At 54.9% G+C, this 22,888-nt stretch overlaps 7 non-coding genes across 7 annotated transcripts; all 7 read right to left on the reverse strand.

Annotated features, from left to right (window-relative positions):
* Positions 1-254: 254 nt before the first annotated feature.
* LOC137758208 (small nucleolar RNA SNORD116) lies at positions 255-347 on the reverse strand. Its single transcript, XR_011072856.1, has one exon. It is a non-coding gene; the product is annotated as a small nucleolar RNA SNORD116 (small nucleolar RNA).
* A 2,667-nt stretch (positions 348-3,014) lies between these two features.
* LOC137758211 (small nucleolar RNA SNORD116) lies at positions 3,015-3,107 on the reverse strand. The gene has a single exon (XR_011072859.1). It is a non-coding gene; the product is annotated as a small nucleolar RNA SNORD116 (small nucleolar RNA).
* Positions 3,108-5,794: 2,687 nt separating this feature from the next.
* Positions 5,795-5,887, reverse strand: LOC137758200 (small nucleolar RNA SNORD116). The gene has a single exon (XR_011072848.1). It is a non-coding gene; the product is annotated as a small nucleolar RNA SNORD116 (small nucleolar RNA).
* Positions 5,888-10,444: 4,557 nt separating this feature from the next.
* On the reverse strand, positions 10,445-10,537 carry LOC137758221 (small nucleolar RNA SNORD116). The gene has a single exon (XR_011072869.1). It is a non-coding gene; the product is annotated as a small nucleolar RNA SNORD116 (small nucleolar RNA).
* Positions 10,538-13,197: 2,660 nt separating this feature from the next.
* On the reverse strand, positions 13,198-13,290 carry LOC137758212 (small nucleolar RNA SNORD116). Its single transcript, XR_011072860.1, has one exon. It is a non-coding gene; the product is annotated as a small nucleolar RNA SNORD116 (small nucleolar RNA).
* Positions 13,291-15,980: 2,690 nt separating this feature from the next.
* On the reverse strand, positions 15,981-16,073 carry LOC137758201 (small nucleolar RNA SNORD116). Its single transcript, XR_011072849.1, has one exon. It is a non-coding gene; the product is annotated as a small nucleolar RNA SNORD116 (small nucleolar RNA).
* A 4,557-nt stretch (positions 16,074-20,630) lies between these two features.
* On the reverse strand, positions 20,631-20,723 carry LOC137758222 (small nucleolar RNA SNORD116). The gene has a single exon (XR_011072870.1). It is a non-coding gene; the product is annotated as a small nucleolar RNA SNORD116 (small nucleolar RNA).
* Between the last annotated feature and the right edge of the window lie 2,165 nt (positions 20,724-22,888).

The following is a 22,888-nucleotide window of genomic DNA, read 5'->3' on the forward strand; positions in this document are numbered from 1 at the left end:
GCTAACTGGGCCTAGACCAGCACACACTCCGACTCTTAAGACCAGCAGGAGAGCCTGCCCCCTCGCATTCCCTCAACAGCCATTCAGCTGGGGCCCGGGATTCACAGATAACACAGCTTATGTGCAGACACGGTCAACCCTCAGACAGGAGCCCCTCCAATCCTGGAGCCCTTGGTGGTGTTGGCATGCATGTCGGCGGGGGACGCTGGCCCTCATTCCTAACTGTCCTCTCCCCCTGAGAGAGCAAACGTGCTGAACCTCAGTTTCGATGAGGAGACGGTAGAGTGTTCTCACTCATTTGGTTCAGAGTTTCCAAGGAATGCATGCAAGTGTGTCATCATCGATCCAAGCACATGCTGGGACGCTGCAGAACACAAAAGGGAAGGCTGTGGGGCTCTGCAGAGGAGCCATGACATGGAAGTACTCCAACAGCCTGGGGAATCCACAGTCCTCAGGCCAGTCAGCAAGACCAACAATCAATCCACTCTTGCAACCACTGGGCCCATCGGTGGAAAACCTAATATCCAATGGCACATCTAAGTATGGGTGAATGCCTACCGTCCTGAGATATCCAAAGACATGCTCAGCAACTTGCACCCGCCCCACTTTTTCCAGTTCTCCTTAGCACATCCAGTCATCAGACAATGCGAAGCTCTTCTTCTCTTTGACGACAGCCAGCCTTACCCTGCAACTGCACCTGTGAAGTGGACAGAAATCATGCAGGTTTCTGAATTGCACCAGGGTCCTCAGAGAACATGATTCTTACGAACACATAAACTGGGCGTGAGCCTGGAACCTGCTTCCCAAGTACCACTATCCCCTACCGAAAACTGATTGTGTGTCTCACAGCACGACTGAAGGAAGTTACGCACGTACGTTGGTCGGTGTGTGAGATGCTGTATGTGTGTATTCACACGTGTGGGCGTGTGTGACTGTGACTGTGCACGAGGATGCGTTTGTGGATTCCTGTGTGTGCCTCTAAATACGCGTCTTGGTCTCTGGGTGTCCCTGTGGCCCTTTGTAGATGCCTCCAACAGTAAACGTCATAGTTCATACACAGCACCCAGGTTGGACGCCCAACTGAAAGGCCAAAGAACGCTGTCAGTTTCATGAGGCCGCATGCAAACTTTGGCCCCCTGGGCAGTCGAAATAGGCCACAGACTCCCGGTCTCCCACAGCCACGCCTTCTGACCAAAGCAAAAAGCCTGGACGAGACCTCCCTCCCGGCGGTGGGTGTCACACCTATGTGGACCTGGAGATCCTGCCACCTACCACCACATCTGATGTGCCCTTGGGGTCACTCCCAGTGCTCCCGGAAGCAAGGTAACCACCCACGGTCGGGCTGACACCGACCTGCAGTTGCCGACAGGCAAGATGCAGCCTGGCAATTCTCAAGGGGTTAACGGACTTCGGCCCAAGTGCCTCATCTCGCCAACTAGACCAAATCACTTTCCATCACCCCGTGGGAATGCCCTCAATGGGAAGTGTGGGGCTTCAGCAACCATGACACAGGTTGGAATCCCACAGAGGAAATTAGGCCACCTTCCCGGCCACGTATAGGCAAGCATTCAACTGGTAGGGTTTACGGCCCTGACCACTGAGGAAAGGCTCAAACGCTACACAGCCTCGTCCTAAGTGCCCTCCTCCTGCCTGCAGGGCGACTCGATTCGACTAGAAGCCACAGACATCATGCGAACACGGAGACACTGAACAGCAGGGAAGACACACCGCAAGCCAGTCTGCTTGGATGATGCCCACCCCACCCCATGCATCCTGGCAATTCTCCACTGCCACAGCGACACTACCGAGGAACTCACAGTGATCAAAGGCACTGTCCCCGAGGACCACAGACAGACTTTCAACAGAAAACCTTTGCCACACGAGAGGACCTGGAAACTTAAAAGGGCACAGTGGCTGTCCACGTCAGTGGACCTGGCGTCACAACAGTGCCCCCACCTCTGTACCGCCAACGGACTGCTCCAGATACACCTCTAGCTGTTCGCAAGCCGAGTCATCCCCCCCGGGAAAAGCCCTTTCCCTTTACACATTCCCAAAAAAGGGAACAAAGCGGCCAAAGGGGATGTTCCCATAACTAACCATCCTCGAAGGAGGCCGGCACAGATGCGACACCATGTCGATCTTCTTCACCCCTCGCAAGACACCCTTTGGGAGTCTTTCCTCTGGCAACGGGATCGCAACTCTCCACAGGTTACCTACCTCACCTCATCCACTTCAACTGCCAAAGCCATCCCCTCCATAGGCAGCTGATGCCAGCCAATCACGAACATGAAACATCCTTGGGAAGCCGAGGCCAGCACCTGCAACCAAATTGTGATAGCCTATTCCATGACATCACAAAGGACATGGCCTCATCTTCCCTTCCCCACCTGTGCGGGCCATCAGTGATCCACGCAGGTTGAAATACAGCACTCGTTCCTCTCCCCAGTCCACCATGACCCACTTGGCATGAACACTGTGCCGGGAGTTAAAGTAGAGAAGCAAACAAGGGCAGCAGCGAGGCCAAATCCATCAGCCCCTTTCCCCCGATGCCCAACCGAGCTCAGCCCCGCCCATTGCTCCAGCCTCACTAGGCACTCAAGAACCTCACCGTGAAAAACGCAAGAACAGGGAAGGCCACAGGCCTGGCCTGAGGTTCCAGGCACCAACCAGGGACGCTTGCTCATTTTGGTTTCCAGAATCAACCCACAAAATGGCATGCACGAAGCGTGAACCTGGCCAAAACTCACCTCAAAACTGCCAGCTAACTGGGCCTAGACCAGCACACACTCCGACTCTTAAGACCAGCAGGAGAGCCTGCCCCCTCGCATTCCCTCAACAGCCATTCAGCAGGGGCCCGGGATTCACAGATAACACAGCTTATGTGCAGACACGGTCAACCCTCAGACAGGAGACCCTCCAATCCTGGAGTCCTTGGTGGTGTTTGCATGCATGTCGGCGGGGGACGCTGGCCCTCATTCCTAACTGTCCTCTCCCCCTGAGAGAGCAAACGTGCTGAACCTCAGTTTCGATGAGGAGACGGTAGAGTGTTCTCTCTCATTTGGTTCAGATTTTCCAAGGAATGCATGCAAGTGTGTCATCATCGATCCAAGCACATGCTGGGACGCTGCAGAACACAACCGGGGTGTGTGTGGGTCTCTGTACGGGAGCCATGAGCCTGGGCTACCCCAAAAGCCTGGAGAATACACAGCCCTCAGGCCACTCAGCAAGAGAAACAATCAGTCCACTCTTGCAGCCATTGGGCCCATCTGAGGAAAACCTAATATCTAATGGCACATCTTGTGGTGCTTGAATTCCAACCTTCCTGAGTTATCCACGACCATGATCGGGGACATGGGCCCGCCACACTTTTTCCAGGTCTTCTTAGCACCTCCAAGCATCAGAGCACACAAAGTTTTTCTTGTTTCTGCCGATGGCCAGCCTTTCCCAGCAACTGCACCTAAGAAGTGGACAGAAATCACCGAGGCTTCCTAAGTGGACCGGTGTCCTCAGAGGACATGATCCATACAAACATTTACCTGGCCTTCAGCTCTGAAACTGCTTCCCAAGGACCTCTATCCCTTACCGAGAATTGACTGAATGTCTGATAGTACGACTGCAGGAAGTTAGGCACCTACGTTGGCTGGTGTGTGAGAGGCTGTATGTGTGTGTTCACACGTGTGGGCGTGTGCGACTGTGACTGGGCTTGCGCACGTGCTTGTGGGTTTCTCTGTGTGCCGCTGAAAACGCGTCTTGGTCTCTGTGTATCCCTATGGCCCTGTGAAGAGGAGTCCAACAGTAAAAGAATTAGTTTATACTCAGCACCCTTGTTAGACCCCCAACTGAAAGGAGAAAGAACCCTGTCAGCTTCAAGAGGCCGCGGCCACACTTTGACCCCCAGGGGCTGTTGAAAGGGTCCACGGACTCCCGCTCTCCCACAGCCACGCCTTCTGACCAAAACACAAAGACTCGACGAGACCTGCCTCTGGGCCTTGGCTGTGACATCTACCTGCAGCTCGAGACTCTGTCAGCTACCAGTATATCTGATGGGCATTTGGGGTCACTCGCAGCACTTCCGGAAGCAAGGGAACTCCCATGGTTGGGCCGACACCGACCGGCAGCTGTCTACTGCCAAGATGCAGCCTGAAACCACTCAAGGGGCTAAGGAACGTGGGCCCACGTGCCACTTCTCGCCAACTAGGCCTAATCACTTTCCATTGACCCGTGGGAATGCCCTCCACAGGAAGCGGTGGGCTTCAGCCACCATGACCCATGTCGGATACCCACGGTGGAAACTAGTCCACATTCCCAGCCACGTCTCAGGCATCTCCCATCTTGAATGTTCACGGCCCTGCTCCCCAAGGAAACGCTCAAACCCTTGAAAGCCGCGTCCTACGTGCCCTTCTCCAGCCCACAGGGCGACACGGCCCTACTGGAAACCACAAACATCTTCAGAACACGGGAACACTGAACACCACGGAAGACAGACCGCAAGGCTGTCTCCTTCTTTGGTGCTGATCCCACCCCATGCATCCTGGCAATTCTCCACTGCCACAGTGACACTAGCGAATAACTCACAGTGATCAAAGGCATGGTCCCTGAGGACCACCGAAAGACTTTCAACGGAAGACCTCTGCCATGCGACGGGACTTGGAAGTCTGAAAGGGAACGGTGGCTGGTCACAGCAGCACAGCAGGCATGGCAATTGGACCCCCATCTCTGCCCCACCAATGGACTGCTCCAGATAAACCTCTGGCTGTTCGAAAGGCCTGCTTGCTACAGTCGCCGTTTGCGTCATTGCCCCACGGGAGAAACACTTTCGCTTTACACATTGCCAAACGAGGGAACAAAGCGGACAAAGGGGATATTCGCATAACTCAACTACCCCCAAGGAGGCCGGCACAGACGCATCACCATGTCGATCTTCCCTACTTCCCGCAAGACACCCTTTGGGTGTCATTCCTCGGGCAATGGGATCGCAACTCTACACAGGTTACCTACCTCAACTCACCCGCTTGAACTACCAAAGCCATCCGCTCCATAGGCAGCTTATGCCAGCCCATCACGAAAGAGACATTCTTGGGAAGCCGAGGCCAGCGCCTGCAACCCAATGGTGACAGCCCATCCCACGACATCACACAGGACCTTTCCTCATGATACCTTCCCTTTCTCTCCAGGCCAGCAGCCACCACCCAGGCTGAAATGCTTCACTCGATCCACACCCCACTCCAAGAACCTCCACTCAGCGCCAACAGTGTGCCGGCAACTTCATCAGAGGAGCTGACAGGGGCAGCACTGAGGCCTAAGCCTTCAGCCCCCTTCCGCAATCACCCAACTCCAGCCCACGCCCGCCCACTGCTCCAGCCACACCGGGCAGTCAAGAACCTCACCGCGCGAAGCACAACAGCAGATAGGGCCAAAGGCCTGGCCTGAGGCTCCAGGCTCCAACCAAGGAAGCTTGCTCATTTTGGCTTCCATAATCAACCTCGGAAGCGGCATGCACAAAGCGTGATCCTGTCCAAAAATCACCTCTCCAAGCTGCAAGCTTACTGGGTCTATACCAGAACACACTCCGACCCTGCAGACTAGCATGAAAGCCTGCCTCTTGCATTCCCTCAACGGCCTTTTAGCAGGGACTGGGGATTCCTTCATGACCCAGCTTATGGGCAGATATGGTCGACCCTCAGACAGGAGCCCCTCCAATGCTGGAGCCCTTAGTGGTGTTTGCATTCCTGTCAGCAGGAGACGTTGGCCCTCATTCCTAACTATCCCGTACCCCCGAGACAGGAAACGTGCTGGACCTCAGTTTCGATGAGTAGACGGAAGAGCGTTCTCACTCATTTTGTTCAGATTTTCCAAAGAATGCATACAAGTGTGTCATCGTCGATCCAAGCACATGCTGGGACGCTGCAGAACACAAAAGGGAAGGCTGTGGGGCTCTGCAGAGGAGCCATGACCTGCAAGTACTCCAACAGCCTGGGGAATCCACAGTCCTCAGGCCAGTCAGCAAGACCAACAATCAATCCACTCTTGCAACCACTGGGCCCATCGGTGGAAAACCTAATATCCAATGGCACATCTAAGTATGGGTGAATGCCTACCGTCCTGAGATATCCACAGACATGCTCGGCAACTTGCACCCGACCCACTTTTTCCAGTTCTCCTTAGCACATCCAGTCATCAGACAATGCGAAGCTCTTCTTCTCTTTGACGACAGACAGCCTTACCCTGCAACTGCACCTGTGAAGTGGACAGAAATCATGCAGGTTTCTGAATTGCACCAGGGTCCTCAGAGAACATGATTCTTACGAACACATAAACTGGGCGTGAGCCTGGAACCTGCTTCCCAAGTACCACTATCCCCTACCGAAAACTGATTGTGTGTCTCACAGCACGACTGAAGGATGTTACGCACGTACGTTGGTCCGTGTGTGAGATGCTGTATGTGTGTATTCACACGTGTGGGCGTGTGTGACTGTGACTGTGCACGAGGATGCGTTTGTGGATTCCTGTGTGTGCCTCTAAATACGCGTCTTGGTCTCTGGGTGTCCCTGTGGCCCTTTGCAGATGCCTCCAACAGTAAACGTCATAGTTTATACACAGCACCCAGGTTGGACCCCCAACTGAAAGGCGAAAGAACCCTGTCAGGTTCATGAGGCCGCATGCAAACTTTGGCCCCCAGGGCTGTCGAAATAGGCCACAGACTCCCGCTCTCCCACAGCCACGCCTTCTGACCAAAGCACAAAGCCTGGACGAGATCTCCCTCCCGGGGTTGGGTGTCACACCTATGTGGACCTGGAGATCCTGCCACCTACCACCACATCTGATGTGCCCTTGGGGTCACTCCCAGTGCTCCCGGAAGCAAGGTAACCTCCCATGGGCGGGCTGACACCGACCTGCAGTTGCCGACAGGCAAGATGCAGCCTGGCAATTCTCAAGGGGTTAACGGACTTCGGCCCAAGTGCCTCATCTCGCCAACTAGACCAAATCGCTTTTCATGACCCCGTGGGAATGCCCTCAATGGGAAGTGTGGGGCTTCAGCAACTATGACACAGGTTGGAATCCCACAGAGGAAATTAGGCCACCTTCCCGGCCCCATATAGGCAAGCATCCAACTGGTACGGTTTACGGCCCTGACCACTGAGGAAACGCTCAAACACTACACAGCCTCGTCCTAAGTGCCCTCCTCCTGCCTGCAGGGCGACTCGATTCGACTTGAAGCCACAGACATCATGCGAACACAGAGACACTGAACAGCAGGGAAGACACACCGCAAGCCTGTCTGCTTGGATGATGCCCACCCCACCCCATGCATCCTGGCAATTCTCCACTGCCATAGCGACACTACCGAGGAACTCACAGTGATCAAAGGCACTGTCCCCGAGGACCACAGACAGACTTTCAACAGAAAACCTTTGCCACACGAGGGGACCTGGAAACTTGAAAGGGCACGGTGGCTGTCCACGTCAGTGCACCTGGCGTCACAAAAGTGCCCCCACCTCTGTACCGCCAACGGACTGCTCCAGATACACCTCTAGCTGTTCGCAAGCCGAGTCATCCCCCCCGGGAGAAGCCCTTTCACTTTACACATTCCCAAACAAGGGAACAAAGCGGCCAAAGGGGATGTTCGCATAACTAACCATCCTGCAAGGAGGCCGGCACAGATGCGACACCGTGTCGATCTTCTCCACCCCTCGCAAGACAGCCTTTGGGAGTCTTTCCTCTGGCAATGGGCTCGCAACTCTACACAGTTACCTACCTCACCTCATCCACTTCAACTGCCAAAGCCATCCACTCCATAGGCAGCTGATGCCAGCCAATCACGAACATGACACATCCTTGGGAAGCCGAGGCCCGCACTGGCAACCCAATTATGATAGCCTATTCCATGACATCACAAAGGACCTGTCCTCATCTTCCCTTCCCTTCCTGTGCGGGCCATCAGTGATCCACGCAGGTTGAAATACAGCACTCGTTCCTCTCCCCACTCCACGATGACCCACTTGGCATCAACACTGTGCCGGGAGTTAAAGTAGAGAAGCCAACAAGGGCAGCAGCGAGGCCTAATCCATCAGCCCCTTTCCGCCGATGCCCAACCGAGCTCAGCCCAGCCCATTGCTCCAGCCTCACTAGGCACTCAAGAACCTCACCGTGAAAAACGCAAGAACAGGGAGGGCCACAGGCCTGGCCTGAGGTTCCAGGCACCAACCAGGGACGCTTGCTCATTTTGGCTTCCAGAATCAACCCCCAAAATGGCATGCACGAAGCGAGAACCTGGCCAAAACTCAGCTCCCAACTGCAAGCTAACTGGGCCTAGACCAGCACACACTGCGACTCTTAAGACCAGCAGGAGAGCCTGCCCCCTCGCATTCCCTCAACAGCCATTCAGCAGGGCCCCGGGATTCACAGATAACACAGCTTATGTGCAGACACAGTCAACACTCAGAAAGAAGCCCCTCCAATACTGGAGTCCTTGGTTAGACCCCCAACTGAAAGGAGAAAGACCCCTGTCAGCTTCAAGAGGCCGTGGGCACACTTTGACCCCCAGGGGCTGTTGAATGGGTCCACGGACTCCCGCTCTCCCACAGCCACGCCTTCTGACCAAAACACAAAGACTCGACGAGACCTGCCTCTGGGCCTTGGCTGTGACATCTACCTGCAGATCGAGACTCTGTCAGCTACCAGTATATCTGATGGGCATTTGGGGTCACTCGCAGCACTTCCAGAAGCAAGGGAACTCCCATGGTCGGGCCGACACCGACCGGCAGCTGTCTACTGCCAAGATGCAGCCTGAAACCACTCAAGGGGCTAACGAACGTGGGCCCACGTGCCACTTCTCGCCAACTAGGCCTAATCACTTTCCATTGACCCGTGGGAATGCACACCACAGGAAGTTGTGGGCTTCAGCCACCATGACCCATGTCGGATCCCTACGGCGGAAACTAGTCCACATTCCCAGCCACGTCTCAGGCAGCTCCCATCTTGAATGTTCACGGCCCTGACCACTAAGGAAACGCTCAAACCCTTGAAAGCCTAGTCCTACATGCCCTCCTCCAACCCACATGGCGACACGACCCTACTGGAAACCACAAACATCTTCAGAACACGGGAACACTGAACACCAGGGAAGACAGACCGCAAGCCTGTCTCCTTCTTTGATGCTGATCCCACCCAATGAATCCTGGCAATTCTCCACTGCCACAGTGACACTAGCGAGTAACTCACAGTGATCAAAGGCATGGTCCCTGAGGACCACAGACAGACTTTCAACGGAAGACCTCTGCCATGCGACGGGACTTGGAAGCCTGAAAGGGAACGGTGGCTGGTCACAGCAGCACAGCAGGCATGGCAATTGGACCCCCATCTCTGCCCCACCAATGGATTGCTCCAGATAAACCTGTGGCTGTTCGAAAGGCCTGCATGCGACACTGGCCGGTCGCGTCATTGCCCCATGGGAGAAACCCTTTCGCTTTACACATTGCCAAAGAAGGGAACAAAGCGGCCAAAGGGGATATTCGCATAACTCAACTACCCCCAAGGAGGCCGGCACAGACGCCTCACCATGTCGATCTTCTCTACTTCCCACAAGACACCCTTTGTATGTCATTCCTCGGGCAACGGGATCACAACTCTACAAAGGTTACCTACCTCAACTCACCCGCTTGAACTACCAAAGCCATCTGCTCCATAGGCAGCTAATGCCTGCCCATCACGAACAAGACACATTCTTGGGAAGCCGAGGCCAGCGCCTGCAACCCAATGGTGACAGCTCATCCCACGACATCACACAGGACCTTTCCTCATGATACCTTCCCTTTCTCTCCAGGCCAGCAGCCACCACCCAGGTTGAAATGCTTCACTCGATCCACACCCCACTCCACGAACCTCCACTTAGTGCCAACAGTGTGCCGGGAACTTCAGCAGAGGAGCTCACAGGGGCAGCACTGAGGCCTAAACCTTCAGCCCCCTTCCGCCATCGCCCAACTCCAGCACACGCCCGCCAACTGCTCCAGCCACACCGGGAAGTCAAGAAACTCACCACGCGAAACACAACAGCAGAGAGGGCCAAAGTCCTGGCCTGAGGCTCCAGGCTGCAACCAAGGAAGCTTGCTCATTTTGGCTTCCATAATCAACCTCGGAAGCGGCATGCACAAAGTGTGATCCTGTCCAAAAGTCACCTCTCCAAGCTGCAAGCTTACTGGGTCTACACCAGAACACACTCCGACCCTGAAGACTAGCAGGAAAGCCTGCCCTCTTGCATTCCCTCAACGGCCTTTTAGCAGGGACCGGGGATTCCTAGATGACCCAGCTTATGGGCAGATATGGTCGACCCTCAGACAGGAGCCCCTCCAATGCTGGAGCCCTTAGTGGTGTTTGCATGCCTCTCAGCAGGAGAAGTTGGCCCTCATTCCTAACTGTCCCATACCCCCGAGACAGGAAACGTGCTGGACCTCAGTTTCGATGAGGTGACGGAAGAGCGTTCTCACTCATTTTGTTCAGATTTTCCAAGGAATGCATACAAGGGTGTCATCATCGATCCAAGCACATGCTGGGACGCTGCAGAACACAAAAGGGAACGCTGTGCGGCTCTGCAGAAAAGCCATGACCTGGAAGTACTCCAACAGCCTGGGGAATCCACAGTCCTCAGGCCACTCAGCAAGACCAACAATCAATCCATTCTTGCAACCATTGGGCCCATCTGTGGAAAACCTTATATCCAATGGCACATTGGGTGAATGCCTACCGTCCTGAGATATCCACAGACATGCATGGCAACTTGCACCCGCCCCACTTTTTCCACGTCTCCTTAGCACATCCAGTCATCAGACAATGCGAAGGTCTTCTTCTCTTTGCCGACAGCCAGCCTTACCCTGCAACTGCACCTGTGAAGTGGACAGAAATCATGCAGGTTTCTGAATTGCACAAGGGTCCTCAGAGAACATGATCCTTATGAGCACATAACATGGGCGTGAGCCTGGAAGCTGCTTCCCAAGTACCACTATCCCCTACCGAAAACTGATTGAGTGTCTCATAGCACGACTATAGGAACTTACGCACGTATGTTGGTCGGTGTGTGAGACGCTGTATGTGTGTATTCACACGTGTGGGCGTGTGTGACTGTGACTGTGCACGAGGATGCGTGTGTGGATTCCTGTGTGTGCCGCTAAATACGCGTCTTGGTCTCTGGGTGTCCCTGTGGCCCTTTGCAGATGCCTCCAACAGTAAACGTCATAGTTTATACACAGCACCCAGGTTGGACCCCCAACTGAAAGGCGAAAGAACCCTGTCAGGTTCATGAGGCCGCATGCAAACTTTGGACCCCAGGGCTGTCGAAATAGGCCACAGACTCCCGGTCTCCCACAGCCACGCCTTCTGACCAAAGCACAAAGCCTGGACGAGACCTCCCTCCCGGCCGTGGGTGCCACACCTATGTGGCCCTGGAGATCCTGCCACCTACCACCACATCTGATGTGTCCTTGGGGTCACTTCCAGTGCTCCCGGAAGCAAGGTAACCTCCCATGGGCGGGCTGACACCGACTTGCAGTTGCCGACAGGCAAGATGCAGCCTGGCAATTCTCAAGGGGTTAACGGATTTCGGCCCAAGTGCCTCATCTCGCCAACTAGACCAAATCACTTTCCATGACCCCGTGGGAATGCCCTCAATGGGAAGTGTGGGGCTTCAGCAACCATGACACAGGTTGGAATCCCACAGAGGAAATTAGGCCACCTTCCCGGCCACGTATAGGCAAGCATCCAACTGGTAGGGTTTACGGCCCTGACCACTGAGGAAACGCTCAAACGCTACACAGCCTCGTCCTAAGTGCCCTCCTCCTGCCTGCAGGGCGACTCGATTCGACTTGAAGCCACAGACATCATGCGAACACAGAGACACTGAACAGCAGGGAAGACACACCGCAAGCCTGTCTGCTTCGATGATGCCCACCCCACCCCATGCATCCTGGCAATTCTCCACTGCCACAGCGACACTACCGAGGAACTCACAGTGATCAAAGACACTGTCCCCGAGGACCACAGACAGACTTTCAACGGAAAACCTTTGCCACACGAGGGGACCTGGAAACTTGAAAGGGCACAGTGGCTGTCCACGTCAGTGCACCTGGCGTCACAACAGTGCCCCCACCTCTGTCCCGCCAACGGACTGCTCCAGATACACCTCTAGCTGTTCGCAAGCCGAGTCATCCCCCCCGAGAGAAGCCCTTTCGCATTACACATTCCCAAACAAGGGAACAAAGCGGCCATAGGGTATGTTCGCATAACTAACCATGCTCCAAGGAGGCCGGCACAGATGCGACACCATGTCGATCTTCTTCACCCCTCGCAAGACACCCTTTGGGAGTCTTTCCTCTGGCAACGGGATCACAACTCTCCACAGGTTACCTACCTCACCTCATCCACTTCAACTGCCAAATCCATCCCCTCCATAGGCAGCTGATGCCAGCCAATCACGAACATGACACATCCTTGGGAAGCCGAGGCCAGCACCTGCAACCCAATTATAATAGCCTATTCCATGACATCACAAAGGACATGTCCTCATCTTCCCTTCCCTTCCTGTGCGGGCCATCAGTGATCCACGCAGGTTGAAATACAGCACTCGTTCCTCTCCCCGCTCCACGATGACCCACTTGGCATCAACACTGTGCCAGGAGTTAAAGTAGAGAAGCCAACAAGGGCAGCAGCGAGGCCTAATCCATCAGCCCCTTTCCGCCGATGCCCAACCGAGCTCAGCCCAGCCCATTGCTCCAGCCTCATTATGCACTCAAGAACCTCACCGTGAAACACGCAAGAACAGGGAGGGCCACAGGCCTGGCCTGAGGTTCCAGGCACCAACCAGGGACGCTTGCTCATTTTGGCTTCCAGAATCAACCCCCAAAGTGGCATGCACGAAGCGTGAACCTGGCCAAAACTCACCTCCCAACTGCAAGCTAACTGGGCCTAGACCAGCACACACTCCGACTCTTAAGACCAACAGGAGAGCCTGCCCCCTCGCATTCCCTCAACAGCCATTCAGCAGGGGCCCGGGATTCACAGATAACACAGCTTATGTGCAGACACGGTCAACCCTCAGACAGGAGCCCCTCCAATCCTGGAGTCCTTGGTGGTGTTTGCATGCATGTCGGCGGGGGACGCTGGCCCTCATTCCTTACTGTTCTCTCCCCCTGAGAGAGCAAACCTGCTGAACCTCAGTTTCGATGAGGAGACGGTAGAGTGTTCTCTCTCATTTGGTTCAGATTTTCCAAGGAATGCATGCAAGCGTGTCATCATCGATCCAAGCACATGCTGGGACGCTGCAGCACACAACCGGGGTGTGTGCGGGGCTCTTTATGGGAGCCATGAGCCTGGGCTACCCCAAAAGCCTGGAGAATCCACAGCCCTCAGGCCACTCAGCAAGAGGAACAATCAATCCACTCTTGCAGCCATTGGGCCCATCTGAGGAAAACCTAATATCTAATGGCACATCTTGTGGTGCTTGAATACCTACCGTCCTGAGTTATCCACGACCATGATCGGGGACATGGGCCCGCCACACTTTTTCCAGGTCTTCTTAGCACCTCCAAGCATCAGAGGACACAAAGGTTTTCTTGTTTGTGCCGACGGCCAGCCTTTCCCAGCAACTGCACCTGAGAAGTGGACAGAAATCACCGAGGCTTCCTAAGTGGACCGGTGTCCTCAGAGGACATGATCCATACAAACATTTACCTGGCCTTGTGCTCTGAAACTGCTTCCCAAGGACCTCTATCCCTTACCGAGAATTGACTGCATGTCTGATAGTACGACTGCAGGAAGTTAGGCACCTACGTTGGCTGGTGTGTGAGAGGCTGTATGTGTGTGTTCACACGTGTGGGCGTGTGCGACTGTGACTGGGCTTGCGCACGTGCTTGTGGGTTTCTCTGTGTGCCGCTGAAAACGCGTCTTGGTCTCTGTGTATCCCTATGGCCCTGTGAAGAGGAGTCCAACAGTAAAAGAATTAGTTTATACACAGCACCCTTGTTAGACCCCCAACTGAAAGGAGAAAGAACCCTGTCAGCTTCAAGAGGCCGCGGCCACACTTTGACCCCCAGGGGCTGTTGAAAGGGTCCACGGACTCCCGCTCTCCCACAGCCACGCCTTCTGACCAAAACACAAAGACTCGACGAGACCTGCCTCTGGGCCTTGGCTGTGACATCTACCTGCAGCTCGAGACTCTGTCAGCTACCAGTATATCTGATGGGCATTTGGGGTTACTCGCAGCACTTCCGGAAGCAAGGGAAATCCCATGGTCGGGCCGACACCGACCGGCAGCTGTCTACTGCCAAGATGCAGCCTGAAACCATTCAAGGGGGTAAGGAACGTGGGCCCACGTGCCACTTCTCGCCAACTAGGCCTAATCACTTTCCATTGACCCGTGGGTATGCCCTCCACAGGAAGCGGTGGGCTTCAGCCACCATGACCCATGTCGGATCCCCACGGCGGAAACTAGTCCACATTCCCAGCCACGTCTCAGGCATCTCCCATCTTGAATGTTCACGGCCCTGATCCCTAAGGAAACGCTCAAACCCTTGAAAGCCGCGTCCTACGTGCCCTTCTCCAGCCCACAGGGCGACACGGCCCTACTGGAAACCACAAACATCTTCAGAACACGGGAACACTGAACACCAGGGAAGACAGACCGCAAGCCTGTCTCCTTCTTTGATGCTGATCCCACCCCATGCATCCTGGCAATTCTCCACTGCCACAGTGACACTAGCGAGTAACTCACAGTGATCAAAGGCATGGTCCCTGAGGACCACAGACAGACTTTCAACGGAAGACCTCTGCCATGCGACGGGACTTGGAAGCCTGAAAGGGAACGGTGGCTGGTCACAGCAGCACAGCAGGCATGGCAATTGGACCCCCATCTATGCCCCACCAATGGATTGCTCCAGATAAACCTCTGGCTGTTCGAAAGGCCTGCGTGCTACACTGGCCGGTCGCGTCATTGCCCCACGGGAGAAACACTTTCGCTTTACACATTGCCAAACAAGGGAACAAAGCGGCCAAAGGGGATATTCGCATAACTCAACTACCCCCAAGGAGGCCGGCACAGACGCCTCACCATGTCGATCTTCTCTACTTCCCACAAGACACCCTTTGTATGTCATTCCTCGGGCAACGGGATCACAACTCTACACAGGTTACCTACATCAACTCACCCACTTGAACTACCAAAGCCATCTGCTCCATAGGCAGCTAATGCCAGCCCATCACGAACAAGACACATTCTTGGGAAGCCGAGGCCAGCGCCTGCAACCCAATGGTGACAGCTCATCCCACGACATCACACAGGACCTTTCCTCATGATACCTTCCCTTTCTCTCCAGGCCAGCAGCCACCACCCAGGTTGAAATGCTTCACTCGAACCACACCCCACTCCACGAACCTCCACTTAGCGCCAACAGTGTGCTGGCAACTTCAGCAGAGGAGCTGACAGGGGCAGCACTGAGGCCTAAACCTTCAGCCCCCTTCCGCCATCGCCCAACTCCAGCACACGCCCGCCAACTGCTCCAGCTACACCGGGAAGTCAAGAACCTCACCGCGCGAAACACAACAGCAGAGAGGGCCAAAGGCCTGGCCTGAGGCTCCAGGCTGCAACCAAGGAAGCTTGCTCATTTTGGCTTCCATAATCAACCTCGGAAGGGGCATGCACAAAGCGTGATCCTGTCCAAAAATCACCTCTCCAAGCTGCAAGCTTACTGGGTCTACACCAGAACACACTCCGACCCTGAACACTAGCAGGAAAGCCTGCCCTCTTGCATTCCCTCAACGGCCTTTTAGCAGGGACCGGGGATTCCTAGATGCCCCAGCTTATGGGCAGATATGCTCGACCCTCAGACAGGAGTCCCTCCAATGCTGGAGCCCTTAGTGGTGTTTGCATTCCTGTCAGCAGGAGACGTTGGCCCTCATTCCTAACTATCCCGTACCCCCGAGACAGGAAACGTGCTGGACCTCAGTTTCGATGAGTAGACGGAAGAGCGTTCTCACTCATTTTGTTCAGATTTTCCAAAGAATGCATACAAGTGTGTCATCGTCGATCCAAGCACATGCTGGGACGCTGCAGAACACAAAAGGGAAGGCTGTGGGGCTCTGCAGAGGAGCCATGACCTGCAAGTACTCCAACAGCCTGGGGAATCCACAGTCCTCAGGCCAGTCAGCAAGACCAACAATCAATCCACTCTTGCAACCACTGGGCCCATCGGTGGAAAACCTAATATCCAATGGCACATCTAAGTATGGGTGAATGCCTACCGTCCTGAGATATCCACAGACATGCTCGGCAACTTGCACCCGACCCACTTTTTCCAGTTCTCCTTAGCACATCCAGTCATCAGACAATGCGAAGCTCTTCTTCTCTTTGACGACAGACAGCCTTACCCTGCAACTGCACCTGTGAAGTGGACAGAAATCATGCAGGTTTCTGAATTGCACCAGGGTCCTCAGAGAACATGATTCTTACGAACACATAAACTGGGCGTGAGCCTGGAACCTGCTTCCCAAGTACCACTATCCCCTACCGAAAACTGATTGTGTGTCTCACAGCACGACTGAAGGATGTTACGCACGTACGTTGGTCCGTGTGTGAGATGCTGTATGTGTGTATTCACACGTGTGGGCGTGTGTGACTGTGACTGTGCACGAGGATGCGTTTGTGGATTCCTGTGTGTGCCTCTAAATACGCGTCTTGGTCTCTGGGTGTCCCTGTGGCCCTTTGCAGATGCCTCCAACAGTAAACGTCATAGTTTATACACAGCACCCAGGTTGGACCCCCAACTGAAAGGCGAAAGAACCCTGTCAGGTTCATGAGGCCGCATGCAAACTTTGGCCCCCAGGGCTGTCGAAATAGGCCACAGACTCCCGCTCTCCCACAGCCACGCCTTCTGACCAAAGCACAAAGCCTGGACGAGATCTCCCTCCCGGGGTTGGGTGTCACACCTATGTGGACCTGGAGATCCTGCCACCTACCACCACATCTGATGTGCCCTTGGGGTCACTCCCAGTGCTCCCGGAAGCAAGGTAACCTCCCATGGGCGAGCTGACACCGACCTGCAGTTGCCGACAGGCAAGATGCAGCCTGGCAATTCTCAAGGGGTTAACGGACTTCGGCCCAAGTGCCTCATCTCGCCAACTAGACCAAATCGCTTTTCATGACCCTGTGGGAATGCCCTCAATGGGAAGTGTGGGGCTTCAGCAACTATGACACAGGTTGGAATCCCACAGAGGAAATTAGGCCACCTTCCCGGCCCCATATAGGCAAGCATCCAACTGGTACGGTTTACGGCCCTGACCACTGAGGAAACGCTCAAACACTACACAGCCTCGTCCTAAGTGCCCTCCTCCTGCCTGCAGGGCGACTCGATTCGACTTGAAGCCACAGACATCATGCGAACACAGAGACACTGAACAGCAGGGAAGACACACCGCAAGCCTGTCTGCTTGGATGATGCCCACCCCACCCCATGCATCCTGGCAATTCTCCACTGCCACAGCGACACTACCGAGGAACTCACAGTGATCAAAGGCACTGTCCCCGAGGACCACAGACAGACTTTCAACAGAAAACCTTTGCCACACGAGGGGACCTGGAAACTTGAAAGGGCACGGTGGCTGTCCACGTCAGTGCACCTGGCGTCACAAAAGTGCCCCCACCTCTGTACCGCCAACGGACTGCTCCAGATACACCTCTAGCTGTTCGCAAGCCGAGTCATCCCCCCCGGGAGAAGCCCTTTCACTTTACACATTCCCAAACAAGGGAACAAAGCGGCCAAAGGGGATGTTCGCATAACTAACCATCCTGCAAGGAGGACGGCACAGATGCGACACCGTGTCGATCTTCTCCACCCCTCGCAAGACAGCCTTTGGGAGTCTTTCCTCTGGCAATGGGCTCGCAACTCTACACAGTTACCTACCTCACCTCATCCACTTCAACTGCCAAAGCCATCCCCTCCATAGGCAGCTGATGCCAGCCAATCACGAACATGACACATCCTTGGGAAGCCGAGGCCCGCACTGGCAACCCAATTATGATAGCCTATTCCATGACATCACAAAGGACCTGTCCTCATCTTCCCTTCCCTTCCTGTGCGGGCCATCAGTGATCCACGCAGGTTGAAATACAGCACTCGTTCCTCTCCCCACTCCACGATGACCCACTTGGCATCAACACTGTGCCGGGAGTTAAAGTAGAGAAGCCAACAAGGGCAGCAGCGAGGCCTAATCCATCAGCCCCTTTCCGCCGATGCCCAACCGAGCTCAGCCCAGCCCATTGCTCCAGCCTCACTAGGCACTCAAGAACCTCACCGTGAAAAACGCAAGAACAGGGAGGGCCACAGGCCTGGCCTGAGGTTCCAGGCACCAACCAGGGACGCTTGCTCATTTTGGCTTCCAGAATCAACCCCCAAAATGGCATGCACGAAGCGAGAACCTGGCCAAAACTCAGCTCCCAACTGCAAGCTAACTGGGCCTAGACCAGCACACACTGCGACTCTTAAGACCAGCAGGAGAGCCTGCCCCCTCGCATTCCCTCAACAGCCATTCAGCAGGGCCCCGGGATTCACAGATAACACAGCTTATGTGCAGACACAGTCAACACTCAGAAAGAAGCCCCTCCAATACTGGAGTCCTTGGTTAGACCCCCAACTGAAAGGAGAAAGACCCCTGTCAGCTTCAAGAGGCCGTGGGCACACTTTGACCCCCAGGGGCTGTTGAATGGGTCCACGGACTCCCGCTCTCCCACAGCCACGCCTTCTGACCAAAACACAAAGACTCGACGAGACCTGCCTCTGGGCCTTGGCTGTGACATCTACCTGCAGATCGAGACTCTGTCAGCTACCAGTATATCTGATGGGCATTTGGGGTCACTCGCAGCACTTCCAGAAGCAAGGGAACTCCCATGGTCGGGCCGACACCGACCGGCAGCTGTCTACTGCCAAGATGCAGCCTGAAACCACTCAAGGGGCTAACGAACGTGGGCCCACGTGCCACTTCTCGCCAACTAGGCCTAATCACTTTCCATTGACCCGTGGGAATGCACACCACAGGAAGTTGTGGGCTTCAGCCACCATGACCCATGTCGGATCCCTACGGCGGAAACTAGTCCACATTCCCAGCCACGTCTCAGGCAGCTCCCATCTTGAATGTTCACGGCCCTGACCACTAAGGAAACGCTCAAACCCTTGAAAGCCTAGTCCTACATGCCCTCCTCCAACCCACATGGCGACACGACCCTACTGGAAACCACAAACATCTTCAGAACACGGGAACACTGAACACCAGGGAAGACAGACCGCAAGCCTGTCTCCTTCTTTGATGCTGATCCCACCCAATGAATCCTGGCAATTCTCCACTGCCACAGTGACACTAGCGAGTAACTCACAGTGATCAAAGGCATGGTCCCTGAGGACCACAGACAGACTTTCAACGGAAGACCTCTGCCATGCGACGGGACTTGGAAGCCTGAAAGGGAACGGTGGCTGGTCACAGCAGCACAGCAGGCATGGCAATTGGACCCCCATCTCTGCCCCACCAATGGATTGCTCCAGATAAACCTGTGGCTGTTCGAAAGGCCTGCATGCGACACTGGCCGGTCGCGTCATTGCCCCACGGGAGAAACCCTTTCGCTTTACACATTGCCAAAGAAGGGAACAAAGCGGCCAAAGGGGATATTCGCATAACTCAACTACCCCCAAGGAGGCCGGCACAGACGCCTCACCATGTCGATCTTCTCTACTTCCCACAAGACACCCTTTGTATGTCATTCCTCGGGCAACGGGATCACAACTCTACAAAGGTTACCTACCTCAACTCACCCGCTTGAACTACCAAAGCCATCTGCTCCATAGGCAGCTAATGCCTGCCCATCACGAACAAGACACATTCTTGGGAAGCCGAGGCCAGCGCCTGCAACCCAATGGTGACAGCTCATCCCACGACATCACACAGGACCTTTCCTCATGATACCTTCCCTTTCTCTCCAGGCCAGCAGCCACCACCCAGGTTGAAATGCTTCACTCGATCCACACCCCACTCCACGAACCTCCACTTAGTGCCAACAGTGTGCCGGGAACTTCAGCAGAGGAGCTCACAGGGGCAGCACTGAGGCCTAAACCTTCAGCCCCCTTCCGCCATCGCCCAACTCCAGCACACGCCCGCCAACTGCTCCAGCCACACCGGGAAGTCAAGAAACTCACCACGCGAAACACAACAGCAGAGAGGGCCAAAGTCCTGGCCTGAGGCTCCAGGCTGCAACCAAGGAAGCTTGCTCATTTTGGCTTCCATAATCAACCTCGGAAGCGGCATGCACAAAGTGTGATCCTGTCCAAAAGTCACCTCTCCAAGCTGCAAGCTTACTGGGTCTACACCAGAACACACTCCGACCCTGAAGACTAGCAGGAAAGCCTGCCCTCTTGCATTCCCTCAACGGCCTTTTAGCAGGGACCGGGGATTCCTAGATGACCCAGCTTATGGGCAGATATGGTCGACCCTCAGACAGGAGCCCCTCCAATGCTGGAGCCCTTAGTGGTGTTTGCATGCCTCTCAGCAGGAGAAGTTGGCCCTCATTCCTAACTGTCCCATACCCCCGAGACAGGAAACGTGCTGGACCTCAGTTTCGATGAGGTGACGGAAGAGCGTTCTCACTCATTTTGTTCAGATTTTCCAAGGAATGCATACAAGGGTGTCATCATCGATCCAAGCACATGCTGGGACGCTGCAGAACACAAAAGGGAACGCTGTGCGGCTCTGCAGAAAAGCCATGACCTGGAAGTACTCCAACAGCCTGGGGAATCCACAGTCCTCAGGCCACTCAGCAAGACCAACAATCAATCCATTCTTGCAACCATTGGGCCCATCTGTGGAAAACCTTATATCCAATGGCACATTGGGTGAATGCCTACCGTCCTGAGATATCCACAGACATGCATGGCAACTTGCACCCGCCCCACTTTTTCCACGTCTCCTTAGCACATCCAGTCATCAGACAATGCGAAGGTCTTCTTCTCTTTGCCGACAGCCAGCCTTACCCTGCAACTGCACCTGTGAAGTGGACAGAAATCATGCAGGTTTCTGAATTGCACAAGGGTCCTCAGAGAACATGATCCTTATGAGCACATAACATGGGCGTGAGCCTGGAAGCTGCTTCCCAAGTACCACTATCCCCTACCGAAAACTGATTGAGTGTCTCATAGCACGACTATAGGAACTTACGCACGTATGTTGGTCGGTGTGTGAGACGCTGTATGTGTGTATTCACACGTGTGGGCGTGTGTGACTGTGACTGTGCACGAGGATGCGTGTGTGGATTCCTGTGTGTGCCGCTAAATACGCGTCTTGGTCTCTGGGTGTCCCTGTGGCCCTTTGCAGATGCCTCCAACAGTAAACGTCATAGTTTATACACAGCACCCAGGTTGGACCCCCAACTGAAAGGCGAAAGAACCCTGTCAGGTTCATGAGGCCGCATGCAAACTTTGGACCCCAGGGCTGTCGAAATAGGCCACAGACTCCCGCTCTCCCACAGCCACGCCTTCTGACCAAAGCACAAAGCCTGGACGAGACCTCCCTCCCGGCCGTGGGTGCCACACCTATGTGGCCCTGGAGATCCTGCCACCTACCACCACATCTGATGTGTCCTTGGGGTCACTTCCAGTGCTCCCGGAAGCAAGGTAACCTCCCATGGGCGGGCTGACACCGACTTGCAGTTGCCGACAGGCAAGATGCAGCCTGGCAATTCTCAAGGGGTTAACGGATTTCGGCCCAAGTGCCTCATCTCGCCAACTAGACCAAATCACTTTCCATGACCCCGTGGGAATGCCCTCAATGGGAAGTGTGGGGCTTCAGCAACCATGACACAGGTTGGAATCCCACAGAGGAAATTAGGCCACCTTCCCGGCCACGTATAGGCAAGCATCCAACTGGTAGGGTTTACGGCCCTGACCACTGAGGAAACGCTCAAACGCTACACAGCCTCGTCCTAAGTGCCCTCCTCCTGCCTGCAGGGCGACTCGATTCGACTTGAAGCCACAGACATCATGCGAACACAGAGACACTGAACAGCAGGGAAGACACACCGCAAGCCTGTCTGCTTCGATGATGCCCACCCCACCCCATGCATCCTGGCAATTCTCCACTGCCACAGCGACACTACCGAGGAACTCACAGTGATCAAAGACACTGTCCCCGAGGACCACAGACAGACTTTCAACGGAAAACCTTTGCCACACGAGGGGACCTGGAAACTTGAAAGGGCACAGTGGCTGTCCACGTCAGTGCACCTGGCGTCACAACAGTGCCCCCACCTCTGTCCCGCCAACGGACTGCTCCAGATACACCTCTAGCTGTTCGCAAGCCGAGTCATCCCCCCCGAGAGAAGCCCTTTCGCATTACACATTCCCAAACAAGGGAACAAAGCGGCCATAGGGTATGTTCGCATAACTAACCATGCTCCAAGGAGGCCGGCACAGATGCGACACCATGTCGATCTTCTTCACCCCTCGCAAGACACCCTTTGGGAGTCTTTCCTCTGGCAACGGGATCACAACTCTCCACAGGTTACCTACCTCACCTCATCCACTTCAACTGCCAAATCCATCCCCTCCATAGGCAGCTGATGCCAGCCAATCACGAACATGACACATCCTTGGGAAGCCGAGGCCAGCACCTGCAACCCAATTATAATAGCCTATTCCATGACATCACAAAGGACATGTCCTCATCTTCCCTTCCCTTCCTGTGCGGGCCATCAGTGATCCACGCAGGTTGAAATACAGCACTCGTTCCTCTCCCCGCTCCACGATGACCCACTTGGCATCAACACTGTGCCAGGAGTTAAAGTAGAGAAGCCAACAAGGGCAGCAGCGAG

The sequence above is a fragment of the Eschrichtius robustus genome, unplaced genomic scaffold, assembly GCF_028021215.1.
Source record: "Eschrichtius robustus isolate mEscRob2 unplaced genomic scaffold, mEscRob2.pri scaffold_746, whole genome shotgun sequence".
Lineage (NCBI taxonomy): Eukaryota > Metazoa > Chordata > Mammalia > Artiodactyla > Eschrichtiidae > Eschrichtius > Eschrichtius robustus.